The 18,416-nt window shown below is 43.6% G+C and overlaps 1 protein-coding gene across 3 annotated transcripts in view; it reads right to left on the bottom strand.

Annotated features, from left to right (window-relative positions):
* The window catches only part of sema4ba (sema domain, immunoglobulin domain (Ig), transmembrane domain (TM) and short cytoplasmic domain, (semaphorin) 4Ba), a 435,779-nt gene extending 418,157 nt beyond the window's left edge, over nucleotides 1-17,622 (bottom strand). For 2 of the 3 annotated variants that reach the window (XM_059952674.1, XM_059952678.1), the window contains exon 1: nucleotides 17,429-17,622. The gene's annotated coding sequence lies outside the window, so the exon portion shown is untranslated. Of the gene's footprint in view, nucleotides 1-2,070; nucleotides 2,388-17,428 lie in introns of all 3 variants that reach the window. The other variant, XM_059952676.1, reaches the window with a different exon arrangement.
* Between the last annotated feature and the right edge of the window lie 794 nt (nucleotides 17,623-18,416).

Genomic DNA, 18,416 nt, shown 5'->3' with positions numbered 1-18,416 from the left:
ATTTCCCAATGCAGGATATTGGTTCAATATTATTTTTTGCTTTTAATGAATTGTAAGCCTTTCAGTCCACTGTAAATCATCCCTATAATCACCAAGGTCTTTTACTGTAGTGAATACTGAAGCAAAGTATTCATTAAGTACCTCAGCTATCTCCGCTGTCACACTTGATTGGTCCTATTCTCTCACGTTTTATCCTCTTGCTCTTCAGATACTTGTAGAATGCCTAGGGGTTTTCCTTAATCCTGCTTGCCAAGGCCTAATCTTGGCCCCTTCTAGCTCTCCTAATTTCATTCTTACGCTCCTTCCTGCTATCCTTATAATCTTCTAGACCTCTATCACTGGCTAGTTTTTTGAACCTTTCGTAAGCTTTTCGTTTCTTCTTGACTAGATTTACAACAGCCTTTGTATACCATGGTTCCTGTACCCTACCATCCTTTCCCTGTCTCATTGGAATGTACCTATGCAGAACACCATGCAAATATCCCCTGAACATTTGCCATATTTCTGTTGTACATTTCCCTTCGAACATCTGTTCCCAATTTATGCTTCCAAGTTTTTGCCTGTTAGTTTCATATTTCCCCTTACTCCAATTAAATAGTTTCATAACTTGTACGTTCCTATCCTCCTTCAAAGCTATGGTAAAGGAGTTAAAATTGTGATTACTATCTCCATAGTGCTCTCCCACTGAGAGATCTAACACCTGACCAGATTCACTTCCCAATACCAGGTCAAGTACAGTCTCTCGTCTTTTAGGCCTATCAACATATTGTGTCAGGAAACCTTCCTGAACACACCTAACAAACTCCACCCCACCTAAACCCCTTGCTTGAGGGATATACCCATCACTATTGTGGAAATTAAAATCTCCCAACACAACAACCCTGTTATTATTGCACCATTCCAGAATCTGTCTCTCTATCTGCTCCACAATGTCCCTGTTACTATTGAGTGGTCTATGAAAAACACCCAGTAGAGTTATTAACCCCTTCCTGTTTCTAGCTTCCACCCACAGAGACCCAATAGACAACTCCTCCATGACTTCCTAATTTTCTTCAGCCATGACACTATCTCTGATCCACCTCTTTTGCCTCCCTCCCTGTCCTTTCTGAAACATCTGAAGCCCCGCACTCTAAATAATCATTCCTGCCCCTGAGCCATCCAAGTCTCTGTAATGACCACAATATCACATCTTCATGTACTGATCCACGTTCTAAGCTCATCCACTTTGTTCATGATACTCCTTGCATTAAAATAGACACATCTCAAACCATCAGTCTGTGTGTATCCCTTCTCTTTCACCTGCCTATCCTCCCTCTCACGCTGTCTACAAGCTGTCTTGATTTGTGAGCCAACTGCCCCTTCCTCCATCTCTTCAGTTTGGTTCCCATCCCTTAGCATTTCTAGTTTAAACCTCCCCGCCAGGATATTGGTCCCCCTCGGATTCAAGTGCAACCTGTCCTTTTTTGTACAGGTCACACCTGCCCTAAAAGAAGTCCCAGTGATCGAGAACTCTGAATCCCTGCCCCCAACTCCAATCTCTCAGTCCCGCATTTACCCTCCACCTCTCTCTATTCCTATACTCACTGTCACGCGGTACAGGCAGTAATCTTTGAGGCCCTGCTTCTCAACTTACTTCCTAACGCCTTGTAGTCTGTTTTCAGGACCTCCTCCCCTTTCCTATCTATGTTGCTGGTACCAATATGTACCACAATCACTGGCTGTTCACCTTCCCGCTTCAGGATATCGTGGGTGCGATCAGAAACATCCCGGACCCTGGCCCCTGGGAGATAAACTGCCATCTGTGTTTCTTTCCTGAGTCCACAGAATCACCTGTCTGACCCCCTAACTATAGAGTCCCCTATCACTGCTGCCATCCTCCTCCTTTCCCTACCCTTCTGAGCCATAGGGCCAGACTCTACCAGAGGCACAGCCACTGTTGCTACCCCCAGGTAGGCCGTCTCCCCAACAGTACTCAAAATAGTACTTGCTGCTAAGGGAGGGGGGCAACCACAGGAGTACTCTCTAATATCTGACTCTTGCCCTTCCCTTTCCTGACTATTACCCACTTACCTATCTCACTTGGAGATAATCACTTGGAGATCACTTGGAGATCCCCAATCACTTGAAGATCTTGTCTCTCGTAAGTTCAGTTCAGGATGCCTTTAAGTTGCGTTTACCTGGAAAAGTCATCACTTCCATTCAGGGTGCATAATGGCATCACTCTGATGACAGGTTAGTGACCCGAAACATTAGCTCTGTTTCTCTCCAGCATATCCTGCCTTGCATCGCAGCGTGGCATGGTGAGTTTCCTTTTGCATGCAAAGAGTTTAATTGGCAATCGCAAGTTATCCCTAGTGCGTAGCTGAGTGCATTCTTAGGTACAGAGTCTGAAAAAATACAGGAAAAAAATCTAAATAAGCATAAAATGGGATTAACGTGTCTGATTTTTTGGCAAAAGGCTCAGTGGAGCAACGGTTTGGTTCGATGATGTGCAATGTTGCCGCCTGCTGAATGTTTCCAATAAAATGTTTGTATTTCAGAAAGTTAACCCTTTCCACGTCACTAGCACAATGGATCAGGAACCGATTATGTTTTGGAATGACTTGGACATTCACAGTTTAGCTGGTTGAGTATGAAACGTACACTGTATTCTTGTCTCCCCATGAATACTCTTTCTCTGGGGTGCAAAAGTTGCTCAGAGCAAAGTTTATCAAAGGCACCTCCGGCATTACAGCATAACACACAGAATGCTACACTACCCTTTAGGTGCGCTGACGAACCAAGACCGGACTGGCTGCAAAACAGCAAAACCTCATCTCCTCATCATTATTTAAGCCACAAACAGCATCACTAAAACTACCTGGCCGCTTATGACTGCTCGTGCAAACTTGGTGTGCAAAATGGCTGCACCATTTTACAGACATCGCCTGCGAAGTCCAGAAACACGAAAGGAACTATCGATCTAAGCTTTCCTCTTAGCATTAACACTACCACACTTTTCGCATTAATTTCCTAGTAAATTAATTACGTTGTTAATTTCAGTTTTCAACTATAGGAAACACAATAAAAATTCACTAACCCCATTCATTTACATGAGGTCCATGATTTTAGTCATTTTGTTGTGAGAAAATAAAGTATTTGCTTGAAAACCTAAAGAACGAATGATTTTATAACAATTCTTTGGTAACAAAACTACCTTCAAATAACTTGTTCCATAATCATTACAATCATGATCAATAAGATTAAAAGTTGAAGCTCACAAAGCAAAAAGCCCAGTCACCCTGCTCAATGCTCAAATATCTTAACTGTCAGGGACGGAGTTGGGACATCTTAATTTGTGTTATCGCTCTAACGGAGACTATTAGGTAAGGCTCCTGTCTAGGATTCTGTACAATAGCTTCTACTGAGAAGGAAGGCAAGATTAGGGTTGGCTGTAATGACTAAACAGCTTACGGATTTCTTTGCTCCGGGCCATAAATTAAGTTGTACACCACAGGAATCTGTACACAGCAGAGTTAAGATGATTGAATGAATTAAGATAAAATTACAGGCTTAAAACACGTTCAACTTTCGAACTTTCCAGCTTATTCACTTTATCTTCTTGCAGTTTAAAGCTATTGAAGCAAGTGCTGAAATCTTGAAGAGAAGCCCACACATTTCCAGACTTACAATCATTGTGTACTTTATTGCTCAAATTTCACAATAAAATGAAAAGGAGCAAAGGAACAAGGTCCAAATGGATCTCAAAGCCACTTAATGTCTTCTCTTAGTTGGTATTTCCATCGTTCCTGCTCTGTGATTCTCCTGGAACCATTTACACCACCCGAACCATTTGCTTCTTGTCCTAATCTCAGCCCGTTTTGCCATGCTACAAATTTCCTTTTGCAGTTTAACAGCTTACTTCTTTATCTTTATCATACAACTTCTATTATATTCTTTACCTCTCTGACATTCATCCTCTCCCCTACTCCCCACCAACATCTTTTCTAACCTTCTGCATATACTCTCAGCTATTCACCTCTAATCTTCCACTTCTGAATAAAGGTCACCAGCCTGAAACATTAAATCTGTTTCTCTCAACACCAACACTGTCTGGTTTGCTCATCATTTCTGGCATTGCCTTTTTTTATTCCAGGCACCCACAGTATTCTGCTTTTCACTTATGTAGGCCAAAGCAATTCCTGCAGATGATAATATGGCCTTCTCCAAAGCCTCAGGACTCGCACTACCGGGTTTAAGAACAGTTACTACCCCAAAACCATCAGGCTCTGGAACAAAGGGCTTCACTACACTCAGCTGCCCATCTGTTGGGATGTTACCACAACCAATTATCTCAATTTAAGAACTCTTTATCTTGTAAATGTCCTTATTATTTATATTTGCATTTGCACAGTTTGCTGTCTTTTGCACATTAGTTGATCTGTCGTTGATCCTGTTATGGTCACTATTCTATAGATTTCCTGAGTATACCTGCAGGAAAATGAATCTCAGGGTTGTATATGGAGGCTTTGATAATGACATTTATTTTGAACTTTGAAGACAATACATTGAATCTTGCTGTTATGTTCTGAACTATGCTGGGAACTGGACTGTCAAGTGTCCCAGAATCCTGGATGTTACCTTCTTTTTTAATTCCTCAACAAATTTCAATTTTTTGGGGGGGGATGTCACAAAGTATTGAAATAAGCCATCCATCGAACTTGGAGAGCTTTGGGTATACCGTACGTGTGTAGAAGCTGTGACCTCCATGAGTCCCAGGGGAACGTGGACACCAGTGAATCTTGGAGGTGCAATTCAGGGGAGCGTGGGAAACACTTACCTGGTGACCCAGATGCCAATCTGTCAGGATGTCCAGATGGCTGGACAGCAAATTATTGGAATGTTACTCTGTAATACATGGGGACTGTCAAAGATTCACTGAGCTCTAATACACATCTCTGCTCATACTGTATCACTGCCTCTGGCTTAGCCAATTCACACTGACAACAACCCTGTCGGATTCAAATTCAGCTATCAAAGACAGTTAAAACCAGCAAAAAGAAACTAGAATTAAGTATTATGTGGTATAAAATCTAAGAATAATTGAGAAAATTACTTGTCAATGATCCAAATCAGTTTAATTTACGTTGTTGGGCTAGATCCAGAATAAAATCAAATTAAAATGTAAATGCATTTCTACCGATATTGAATTTTCTGCTTTACTGAGATATCTTACTTTTCTCTAATTAACTAAACTAGCTGCATAATTGCTTTGCTCACACAATACTCTTAAGCCCACAAAAACTAACTGTCCATCAAACTTCAAGGATCAACGCCTAAAACAAGTAGGACTATACGCCCTGTACATTATTAACAATATTGGTCATTAGGAAAGAGGGAAGAGGAGGAAAGGATAATAAGGAAGAAGGAAGAGCAGGGAGAAATCAAAACGTACAAAAAAGCTGGAGGAACTCAGCAGGTCGGGCAGCATCAGTTGAAAGAAGCAGTCAACATTCCCGGTCGAGACCCTTCGTCAGGACTAAAGAAGGAGAGGGCAGGGGCCCTATTAGGAAGGTGGGGGGAGGGTGGAAAACCAATCAGAGGAAAGATCAAGGGGTGGGGGAGGGGAGGCAGGGAGGGGATAGGCAGGAGAGGTGAAGAAGGAATCTAAGGGGAAAGCACTATGGGCAGTAGAAGAAGGCAGGGTCATGAGAGAGGTGATAGGCAGCTAGAAGAGGAGACAGAGTGAAGGTGGGATGGGGAAGGGAGAGGGAGGGAATTACCGGAAGTTGGAGAATTCGATGTTCATACCAAGGGGCTGGAGATTACCCAGATGGTAGATGAGATGTTGTTCCTCCAACTGAAGTTTGGCCTAATCATGGCAGTAGAGGAGGGCATGTATGGACTTAACTGAATGGGAATGAGAGGGAGAGTTGAAGTGAGTGGCAACCGGGAGATCCTGTCTGTTGTGGCAGACAGAGTGTAGGTGCTCGACAAAGCGGTCCCCCAATCTGTGTCGGGTTTCGTCGATGTAGAGAAGGCCGCACTGAGAGCAGTGGATGCAATAGATGACCCCAACAGACTCATAAGTGAAGTGTTGCCTCACCTGGAAGGACTGTTTGGGGCCCTGAATGGTGGTAAGAGATGAGGTGTAGGGACAGGTGTAGCACTTACACTTGCAGGGATAAGTGCCAGGTGGGAGATCTGTGGGGAGGGACGTGTGGACCAGGCAGTCGCAGAGGGAATAATCCCTGCGAAAAGCAGAGAGGGAAAGACGTCTTTAGCGGTGGGGTCCTGTTGAAGGTGGCGGAAGTTGCGGAGGATAATATGCTGGATCCGGAGGCTGGTGGGGTGATAGGTGAGGACAAGGGGGACACGGTCCATGTTGTGGTCACGGGAGGATGGGGTGAGGGCTGAAGTGCAAGAAATGGAGGAGATGGAGGGAGAAATCAAAATGTGTTTGACAAAGTTTGTGCTTGGGGCACCATGTTAGTTCTGTGGTTAGCATAACGATGTTACGGCATCAGCGACCCAGGTCCAATCCCTATCGCTGTCTGTAAGGAGTTTGCATGTTCGCTCCATGACCACGTGGGTCCCACATTCCAAAGACATACGGGTTGGCAGGTAAATTGGTCACGTGGGTGTAACTGGGCGTCACGGGCTTGTTAGGCCGGAAAGGCTCGTTACCGTGCTGTATCTCCAAATAAACAAAAATTGCTGCACAATAAGCTTATCAGCAAGATTGAAGGTGACAGAATATAAAGGGCTGCAGCAGCACGTATGGAAAATTGACTTAAGTGTGAGGAAACAATAAATAGTTTTACATTTCCCACTAGTGCTCGACCCTCTGCTTTTCTTAATCCACATGCACAGTTCTAGTCAGGGCACCGGAGGAAAGGTATCAGTGCAGGAGAGCGTGCATTGGAGATTCACCCACACATTGCCTGGGGCAGAGTATCTCACTTATGAGCAGAAACTGCACAGGCTGGCCTGTTTAACTAGAGTGAGGGGTATTAAGAGGGAACAGGATTGAGGTATGTAAAACTATGAGGGGTACAGAAAGGGAGATTGCAGGAAACCTTTCTTCGTATACAAGAACAAAGCTAGAGGACATAGGGTAAAGGATACAGAATTTACAGGGACCCTTTATTATCCAGGCGGTAATGAGTATCTGGAACACACTGCTGGATAGTGCTGGTGGACACAGAGTTGCTGAAAGCAGTGTCCAGACAAGCACTTGGCTCACTTAAGCAAGTTCGCAAAGATGGGATTAGTATGGATGGGTGCTCATTGGTGGATGTGAATGTGATGGGCTGAATATCCCGTTTCCATGCTGTATGACTCCATACTCATCATCATCATGAGCTGTGTTGTACGACATAGGCCATCATGGTCTTGACCCTGATCGCAACAGGCAATTTTTTTTCTATAGAAGTGGTTTGCCATTGCCTTCTTCTGGGCAGTGTCTTTACCAGTGACCCCCAACCATCTTCAGAGATCATCTGTCGGGCGTCAGTGGTCGCATAACCAGGACTTGTGATATTCAGCAGCTGCTCGTACGACCGTCCACCACCTGTTGCCATGGCTTCAAGTGACTGATCCGGGAGTTCAGCAGCTGCTACACCTTGCCTGAGGGTGACCTGCAGGCCAGCCAAGGGAAAGGGCACCTCTGTACAAATGACTGCATAAACTGGGCACAATTTGCAGATTTGTAGTCAAATCAAAACTTAGAAATGAACTACTAGGGAAATGGACGAGTGGATGTCTAGATTAATTGCATGTAGACACAATTCTAGAAGAGGTACTGCAGCAGAGGGAGCCAAGAGAATATCTACAGAATTCATTAAAAGTGGCAGAAAATTAACTAGCGAAAAACAACATACTGGATCCTAGACTTTATAAATATGCATGCAGTCCAAGATTAAGAAAGTCATGGTGAATGCGTAATGAAATAACAGTTTAGCTACAACTGGATCATTCAGTCTACACATGGCTTCATGCTTAGAGAGAGATGTGATTTTAAGAGAGGATGCAAGAGATTTACTAACATGCTTTCAGGATTCAGACTCTTCTGAAGGACTGGAGAACCTAGGGTTGTTTTTGATTTTTCATTTACTTTATTTAGTGATACTGTGCCGTGTAGGCCCTTCTGGTCCTTCGAGCCATGCTGTCCAAGCAACTCCTGACAACCCCAATTAATCTAATCACGGGACAACTTACAATGACCAATTAACCTAGCCAGTACACCTTTGGACAGTGGGAAAAAACCAGAGCAGCTGGGGGAAACCCATGCATTCCACAGGAAGGACATACAGACACCGTACTGATGCCAGCAGAATCGAACTCTGAACTCTGGCACCCCGAGCAGTAACTGCACTACTCAGACCGCTACACCACCATGGCGCCCAATAGATGGTAGAAAGTCTTTTGGTACCAGGCCGTGAATCAAGCATTCTGAATATTTCCAAACATCCCAAGATTCAGAAACATTTAAGAACTATTAAAAATTAAATAAGCCATTAAAGAAACATTAAGCCTTAAAAGATTTATTTAAATCACAAAGATCTCCAAATAATTAACCATTTAATACTGTAAATTACCTTATACATATTCTATTCACAAACAGGTGCACCTGAAATAAAGATACAAACCCTCCCATTCCAATACAGGCATCCCGTGACTCTTCAGGCCCAACCTAGTTCAGAAAAAGGCCAGAGGATTCCCAAGCACATGTGCTGGAAAATTCAGGAATTTTGCTTCCCTCTGGAGCTAATCTGGAGGCTAATGCCGAGTGTGGTCTGGAAACGTCCTGTGAAGCTTAGCCAGCAAGTTCAGTACATGCACGATCCCACAAACGTTCTGAATTTGCCAATTCTAACAAGGGGCGATCACCACAATTCTGTATGGGTAATGCAGTGCTGGGGCTGGGTGATTTGAATTGAACCATTTCAGGGAACAACCAAACCTTTAAGAAATCTAACAGACATATTACGACAAGGTGACACAGAAGCACTGCAGTTGGCGTGGACATCTCACTGACCTAGTGACAAGGTTCAATCCTCACCTCTGACATTGTCTGTGTGGAGCTTCCATGTCCTTTGCAAGTTGCAAGAGAATCCAGGAGAGTTAAGGATTGTGAAAAGAGAGAAAAAGGTTTCAGCAAGAGAGAAAAGGTTACAGTGTGATAAATGAAGAATGGCATTACTCTGTGAGCTGCATAGCCTCAGTAGTCTGAATAGCCTCTTTCTATAAGAAAATAAAAGGAACATTAAAAAAAGACCTAGGGGGCTATTTCACCTACTGAAATCATGCTAGCTCCAAACAGATCTATATGAGACAAGGTCAAAAACTATCACCTCCAATTCCCCTGTAACCTTAAACCTATTCCCTCTCACACATCCATCAACCCTCCCCTCAACCACATTCTGATTCATTCAAAACCTTGAATTATGTAGAAGTATCCATTAGAGATTTTGATTGGACTTTCATTTCCTTTCTGATTAACTTACAGCCATGAAAATCTAGCACAATAGTAGAAATTCTTTCCCCATGCCCCTGGTTAAGTAGTCACCTTTCAGGCAATCAGCTGTGGCTTAAAATCTCTTAGATTTTAGTGACTGACAGATGCCTCACCAGTTTATCAGCATTTTCACCTATCACAAGTTATGAAAGGATAATTACATAAGTCTTCCATCTTGGATTCAAATACAATATTTAGTATTTTTATTTCCTTCTAATATTGATATGTCATCAATTATTTTATTAAATATTTATTTTTATTATTTTATTAAATATTTATATGTCATCAATTATTTAGCCTTTTTTAATCCAAAGGTACTGTGCAATTAAGTTGATGTGAAATATAGGTACAAACACTTCGTAATGTTTTAACTATAATTTCATTGATCTAATTCCAACCATGCTGTAAATTTCCAATTTCTGAAGATTCTTGTACACTTATGTAACATGGCCTCCAGCACTTCTATATGAAGAAGCATTGTGAAATTTATTCAGTCTTACAATGACAGGAAAATTGTTGGCTGGTTGGCTGCACAATCTCACAGGCTCCTTACATTGATCAATTTTTCTATTTTATAGAATTTCCAAAAGACCATTTAATTAAAGTATAAAGATTAACCGCCCCTGCCATGAAGAATTTTTGTATGCCATGAGATTTTCTACATGAATGAGGATGAGAGGTGACCTGATAGAAGTGTATGAGATGATGAGAGGCATTGATTGTGTGGATAGCCCAGGGCTGAAATGGCTAATATGAGGGGGCATAGTTTTAAGGTACTTGGAAGTAGGTACAGAGGGGATGTCAGGGGTAAGTTTTGTTTCTGCACCAGAGAGTGGTGGGTGTGTGGAATGCACTGCCAGCAACAGTGTTAGAGGTGGATACAATAAGGTCTTCTAAGAGTCTCTTAGATAGGTACATGGAACTTAGAAAAACAGAGGGCTATGCAGTAGGGTAATTCTAGGCAGTTTCTAGAGTAGGTTATATGGTGGGCAGAACATTGTGGGCCGAAGGGCCTGTAATGTGCGATAGATTTCTATGATTTCTATATCCTTGAATGGAGACACTGAACTGGAATTTATGAGCTCAACTAGAAGGTGGCACCTTAAACAGTACAGATTTCCACCAACACTAAATTGGAGTGTCAGACTGGATTAGAACCTGAATTTCTGACTTTCCGGCAACAGAATTATACTACATTGAAACAAGTCCTTTGCCCTAACTCCTCCATGCCAACCAAGTAGTCTAGCTGAGCTAGTACCATTGCCTGCATATGGTCCAATTCTGCTAAACCTTTTCCATCCATGTTCCTGTCTAAATTTCTTCAACATTGTAATTCTACCTGCTTCTATCACTTCTGCTGGCAGCTCGTTCTATATACCGACCACTCTCTGTGTGAAAAAAAATCCCCTCAAGTCTTTCTTAAATCTTTCCCCTCTCATCTTAAACCTCAAGTTCTAGAGTCACCTACCATGCAAAAGAAATATTGTCAGGAGTTAGGGTGTTTAGCAAATCGATGCAGTTATAAAGAAGGCAAGACAGCAACTATACTGCATTAGGAGTTTGAAGAGATTTGGAATGTCAACAAATCACTCAAAGACTTCTATGGGTGTACCGTGGAGAGCATTCTGACAGGCTGCATCACTGTCTGGTTTGGGGGGCTGCTGCACAGGACCAAAAGAAGCTGGAAAGAGTTGTAAACTTAGTTGGCTCCACCTTGGTACTAGCCTGCAAAGTACCCAGGATATCCTGAAGGAGCGGTGTCTCAGAAAGGCAGCGTCCATTATTAAGGAGCTCCAGAATCTAAGGCATGCCCTTTTCTCACTGTTACCATCAGGTAGGAGGTACAGAAGCCTGAAGGCACACACTCAACATTTCAGGAACTACTTCTTCCCCTCCACCTTCCGATTCCTAAATGGACACTGAACCCAAGAACACTACCTCACTTTTTAAATACATATTATTGCTGTTTTTGCATGATTCTTAATCTATTCAATATACGTATACTGTGATTGATTTATTTATTTATTATTATTTTTCCCTTCTTCTTTGATATTATGCATTGCATTGAACTGCTGCTAAGTTAACAAATTTCACAACACCTGCCAGTGATAATAAACGTGATTCTGAATTCTGAAATACTCACTTCACCAGCAACCAATCTTCAGATTAGAATATGGATTGCAAATTGAATTTAAAACACAACTCCGAACAATTAGACCACAGATACCTATACCTGCATATGTATGAATGTGGCCTAGAGTGAGTGGCAATTAGCATTCACTTTGGGTATCTGGAGTATGGGTGTGAAGGGGGTGTGTTTGAAAACTATATGTAATTCAAAGGAAACATTGTAGATGCATTGTATCTATAGAATTGTCCTGCTGTTACCTTTGATCTTGACATATGTAATATTGGGTCAATGCTCTTCTTCCAGAAGTGTCTCAATATGATGCCTATTGCTTGTTTTTGTTGGAAACACACTTCTCTATCCATTAAGTTCAGTGTCTCTCCAGTGACTTTATTCATGTCACGACAATATGCTCCTCATAATTTTTATAAAGGTATCCCTTAGCATCCTAGACTCTAGGGCAGGGGGTTCCCAACCTATTTTACGCCATGGACCAACACCATTAAGCAAGGAGTCCATGGACCCCAGTTTGGGAACCCTTGCTTAGGGGGAGGTCCTAGCTTATCCACCCTCTCCTTTAGCTCAAACTCTCCAATAACAGCAACATGCTCATGAATCTTCTCTGCACACTTTCCATTGAAGATGAGCTAAACATCTTAAAACCAGTCTACTGTGAAGGTGCTACTAAATTATGGAAAAGTTGCACAGGAAAGACTTCAGCCATCATCGTCATTCGATGGACCCTAACTGAATTGACATGTATTGCTGCATTGAATACACCGGGGGTGAGGGGGAGATTGCAGATAGCAGGACAGAACATTAAAATAAAAACCAAACTATCATTTAGGAACATGTCAAGCTCAGTTTTAACTTCAGATCTATTAAGCTTCGAAGTTTGACAGTAACACAGGGAATGGTGTTGATGCCTTTAATTAGGCCCAGGGATGACAGAGACAGAAGCTCACCCTGCCCACACACACTGAATGTGATACAATAGTGCACACGCGTTTCATGCAAAACAGAAATTGAGGGAAAGTTTGTACCTCAGACTCATATTCTAAAGTGAGGGTGGGAAGGGTGCTGGGACTGGGATTCAGATGTTTTGGTCCACTCCCACCATTTTGTTCCCCAACTTTCCCCGTTCCTAGTAAAACCATGACTTCACTGACAAAGACATTTTAATTTGTTGTCTCAACTCAGCTATAGGGACTCAACGCCAGAAACAACCTGAAGTAAAGCTGCAATGTGCGGTGACTGACTACGTCTACCCAGCAGTTACCAAATCAAATTCTCAAGGACTTCGCTCTTAACATCTCACTGCCCTTAACACAGTGATTATTTTCATACAGCAGCACAGTAATTGCAATGTTGCTCATATAACTATAGACCAAGTTATTCAGAAAGTGGGTTTCTTTTCCTCCATCATTGATGCTGCCCTCATCTGTACCTCCTCCATTTCCCAGACATCCGCCCTCACCCCATTTTCCCATAACGACAGTTCCTCTTGTCCTTACCCAACACCCCACGAGCCTCCACATCGAAAACATCATTCTCCACAACCTCTGTCTCAGGCAGTACAGCAGCATGGCGGTTAACGCAATGCTTTACAATAGCAGTCACCTGTGTTCAATTCCCACCACTGCCTGTAAGAAGTTCATATGCTCTCCCCGTGACCACGTGGGTTTCCTCCAGGTGCTTCGGTGTCCTTACGCAGTCCAGAGACGTACCAGTTAGTAGGTTCATTGCTCATTGTAAATTGTCCTATAATTAAGCTAGGGTAAAATTGGGAGATTGCTGGATGGTGCAGTTTGAAGGGGCAGATGGGCTTACTAGATAAATAAATAAACCTTCAACTGATTCCTTCACCAAACACACTTTTACCCACCCCCCCCCCACCCTCCACCTCTTGTGGGGATTGCTCTCCCTGTGATTCTCCAGTCTACGCATCCCTCCCCACCAACCTCCCTGTGGGGACTCACCCTTGCCAGCGGAAGAAGTGCTTCACCTGCCCATCCACCCCCTCCCTCACCTCCACAAACAGTCTTTCCAGACGAGGCAACCCTTCATCAGAGAACCTGCTGGAGTTGCCCACCATGTCCGGAGCTCCCGATGCTGCCTTCTCTACATTTGTGAGACCCAACACAAATTGGGGGATTTGTCAAGCAACTTCAGCCCATCCACAACAAGCGGGATTTCCCAGAGGCCAAGCATTTTCATTCTAATCCCCATTTTCGCTCCAACATATCAGTCCATGGCCTCCTCTACTCCCATGACAAGGCTGCTCTCAGGATGGAGGAATGACACCTCATATTCTGTCAGAGTAGCCTCCAACCTGATTGCATGAATGTCAATTGCATTAACAAGGTAAATTCCCCCCCCCCACCGACTTCTCTCTTCTTCTATTCCCCAATCTGACTCCCCTCTTGCCTCATCTCTTACACCGTTGCTAAAGCAGTACAGTGCAACCCTAGACAAAACTTTGCTGTAGAGAACTCCCACTCCCACCTCCTTCACCAAAAATTAGAATCTCCCTCTAAAGTTAACCCGAACCCTCACTCCAAACTTCTGCTCCTTGTTATGAAACCAAAATCACAGTTGCAATGTAAAACTACTGAAGGTCAAAACTTAGTTCAAAGTTCCAAGTAAATTTATCATCAAAGTACAGAAATGTCACCATATACTACCCTGACATTCATTCTCTTGCAGGCATACTCATTAAGTCCATTATCGAATCAATGAAAAACTGCAACAACTTGGGCGGTCAACCAGTGTGCAGTTGCAGACAGTCATCAGGATACTCGGGAGCTGATCAGGGCATCCGGTGTGAGGAGAGATCAGAGACAGTCAAACTGTCCCTCAGAGATTTAGGAAAGATGCTCAAAGTTGTGAAACGTTTTTAGAGCAAATAAAGAGATGATTTAACCAACAGGTTTTAATATCATTGGCAGTATGAATAAAAACACCTTTAAAAATATAATCCCATATTATGGTGCACAAATGGGAGCCAGATCCATATTCAATAGTAATATTAAGGATTCAGATGTGCAAGTTGAGGAAATGGTTGGTGTTCAACTCAGAAATTTCTCTCAAAGGGATTTGTGTTGGAGATTTCACCAGCATTTTCTGCTCCTCAAAGTCAAGCCTGACTCACCATCGTGGTGTTTGGTGTCCACTACAATCATGTGTGGACTCTGAACAAAAGCTAGGCAATTACTTTTTTTGTGCGCTCCCCCTCCCCAAGATTGTTTCTTATTCCAACTGTAAGATCCTTTAGTTGTGAATCCTAACACACTGAGCAACACTCTTTGAGGGAAAGTTTTAAACAGTTACCAACGCCGAGGGTACCATGGATTAAGCATTCACATGCTTTTCCCATGGAATAACATCAAGATCAGTTTTCAGATATCCTCATATACTTATGGAAAAGCAACAAACTACACACAGCAATCAGCAACATCAAAAGGTGAACTGGTTAAACACAAGAATCCAAAGCAACACACACAAAATGCTGGAGGAACTCAGCAGGTCAGGCAGCATCTATGGAAATGAATAGGTAGTTGACGTTTCAAGCTGTGACCCTTTTTCAGGACTGAGAAGGAAGGGGGAAGATGCCAGAATAAGAGGGTGAGGGGTGGGAGAAAGAGACTAGCTGGAAGGTGATAGGTAGACATGATAGAGGCATACAAGATAGTAAGAGGAATACACAGTGTGGACAGCCAGTGCCTCTTCTCCAGGGCACCGCTGCTCAATACAATAGGATATGGCTTTGAGGTAAGGGGAGGGAAGTTCAAGGGGGATATTAGAGGAAGGTTTTTCACTCAGAGAGTGGTTGGTGTGTGGAATGCACTGCCTGAGTCGGTGGTGGAGGCAGATACACTAGTGAAGTTTAACAGACTACTAGACAGGTATATGGAGGAATTTAAGGTGGGGCCATATCTAGGAGGCAGGGTTTAAGGGTCAGCACAACATTGTGGGCCGAAGGGCCAGTACTGTGCTGTACTATTCTATGTTCTATTTTCTAAGCCAGGTGGGTGGGAAAGGTGCAAGGGCTGGCGATTCCTTCTTCTCCAGCATTTTGCCTGTGTCGCTTTAAGTAAACTCTTCGGTGGTTGATGGGATGTAAATCTGCAGAAAGTCACCGAGGTAAAGCCTGTGAAAACAGTGCAGAGTTGTACTGGATCAGTCAGTCCTATCTGATCTACACACACCGTGTCTCAGTGGACTACAGTGAAGAAGAAGCAAAGCACTTGCCACAGGGACAGAACCAAAAACCCGCCTTTAAGGCTGTGCCACGATAGTGTCACCTTGCCTCCTGTCAGTTGGTTTTCTAAGAACCAAGGACAGCTCAGGATAGTAAGCTGGGGGGGGCCGGGGGTGTGCAAAATGTGAGCAAGATGAACTATTGTGAAAAGAGAGAGGCATCATTTCACATCAATAACCCTTCGTCAACATTTCCTGTTTGTATTTTAGATGACCAATATCTGCTATTGGTTTCGTTTAACAAATGACAGCTCACATCTTTACCATAAAGGGAAATGTTTTACATTTATAGAATGCCTTTCAGGATCACGGGGCCCATGACCAGCAATGGAGAACTTTGGTAGTGTTGCATGTTGTGCACAGTAGCCTAGCGGTTAGCACAACACTTTACAGTAGCTGTGGGGGGGGGGGGGTCAGTTCCCATTGCTGTGAGGAGTTTGCACATTCTTCCCTTGACCATGTGGGTTTCCTCTCGGTTTAAAAATGTACCGATTGATAGATTACTGGTCATTGTAAATTGTCCAATGATTAGGCTAGGAGTAAATGGGGAGGGGGGGGGGCACAGCTCGAAGAGTCTGTTCCGCATTGTATCTCAATATATAAAACATAAATATAACAGCAAGATCCAACACTAGATTCTGTTGATCTATTTCGGTTGTGTGATGGGCGACCTAATTTGATGTGAGCACTGTGGTGGGACCCACGTCTCCTCTCCTATGGTACCAGATCCTCCACCGAGCTACACCTCCCACATGAGAGCACCCTCCCATTAGTACTTCAGCCAAGACCGTGTGCTCAGATCTCTAGACTGGGAGCCAACACTCGCTCACTTCAACTTCTGATGTCTGTAACTATAAATAAATAATCGGGAGAGGCGCGCCTCTACGATTCAACGCCTCTGTCCAGTCGAGATTAATGAAGCGATTTTCAATATGTGTAGGTCTTAGTAAATGTGGAGGTGGGTACAAAGGTGACAAAGCACACGCTCTATTGCCGTTCGATATCGGAGCTCAACGATGTATGTGATTCCATTGTATGATGCTTGCACTGCCCTGTTTAATTCAACCACGGGGAGGTCCGAGAGGTGCCTCTTAATACACCCCCGGAGTGGCACCAGAGACAATGTTTAAAGAAAAATTTACCCGTTTCTCTTTGCATTTAAGTCAAACCCGGTCGACCCATTATCTTTGCGGCTCTTACTTGACCGCAAATTATTGTTCTTATGCTAAAACATAAATGTCGACTTTGCAACTGGGTGCAGTTAGGGAGAGAGCGGTGCAATGGTTTCAAGAACAATGAACGCGAACTGTATGTCCAGAGCCAACAGCAAAAAGTGGCTCTTAATATAAAATTAAACTATGATTGTTCCTCGGGGAAACAGCGACAGGCACTGGGCGTGTTTCAACCCAGTAACCTGCTTTCACCCTTTCACATTTCCAGTTGTCTTGGGGGCGGGGGCAGGCGGAGGGGCACCAGAATTCTCTCGAAAAATAAAAGAAGTGTAAATGCAGAACAAAGTTCGCAATCTCTCTTTTGCGTACCTTTCGGGTCTTGTAATAGCGATGTTGCCCTCTTTTTTTACCCCAGCAGCTGGATGCTGAAGTGTTCCTGCTTTTTTTTCTCTTTGTACCGGCTCAAGTTCGTTCCAGACGGTCGATCCTGGCTGAGAAATCACCCCACAATATGACAATAGTGATAGGACGAGGCAGGTGAGGATGTGTGCACCGAGTGTCAGCCTTCCTCAGCTTGTCTGTCCAGAACCTCTCTCCCTCCCTTCCCGGTAAACCGCAAGGACGGACTGGAGCGCCTCCTGGCGTCCAGAGCCGGGCTGGCTGGTGAAATGCTCGAAATCCACCAGGTTCAGCACTCGCCCTCAGCCAAACCCTGGCACTGCACTGGTTAGGAGCAAAAGTCTGGGTGGGGAAGATAGCCGAAGGTTTTAACAGTTCGCATTTTAACCGTTGCACATTAGACTATACATAGTTACTGTGGAAATAATTCGGTGGGATGGATGTGCAGTTATGGATTCCAGGCACCAGTAACACTGTGCAATATCCTGCCAGGCAGTGACAGCAACAGAAGACCAATCCTGTGACTCAGCCCCAGATTCATCCGACACGTCACCTTCTTGATCATCACGGTTTTGGGTATACTGTATGTGCTTGCACCATTTGATCAGTATGAACCTTGTGTCGTTCTTCATCTTTAAGTTTCCAGGACTATTACAATCTCCCTACTCCTTCCACCTGACAGTAGTCCGGGGTCACTGCTTCTACCAACTTTTCCACTAATTTTTCCTCCAGCTATCCCTGCAAGTTGGGCAGCACTGAACTCCCGCCATAGCATCATGCAGTGACAACCTCAGCTAACACTGGCCTGGAAATTGTCACCCGCAGATCATGTTTGGTATGCAGAGGAAAATGCCTGTCAGCAAAACAAAAATCCCCAAATGACCACTGTCTTGTTTTAAATCTACAATTAGTTTCTCCCAGTGGAAGACAGGAAGTTCATTTCATGATTGATGACCCA

Source organism: Hypanus sabinus, chromosome 28, assembly GCF_030144855.1.
Source record: "Hypanus sabinus isolate sHypSab1 chromosome 28, sHypSab1.hap1, whole genome shotgun sequence".
In the NCBI taxonomy this organism is placed as follows: Eukaryota; Metazoa; Chordata; class Chondrichthyes; order Myliobatiformes; family Dasyatidae; genus Hypanus; species Hypanus sabinus.
This window is presented reverse-complemented; position numbering and strand designations above follow the sequence as displayed.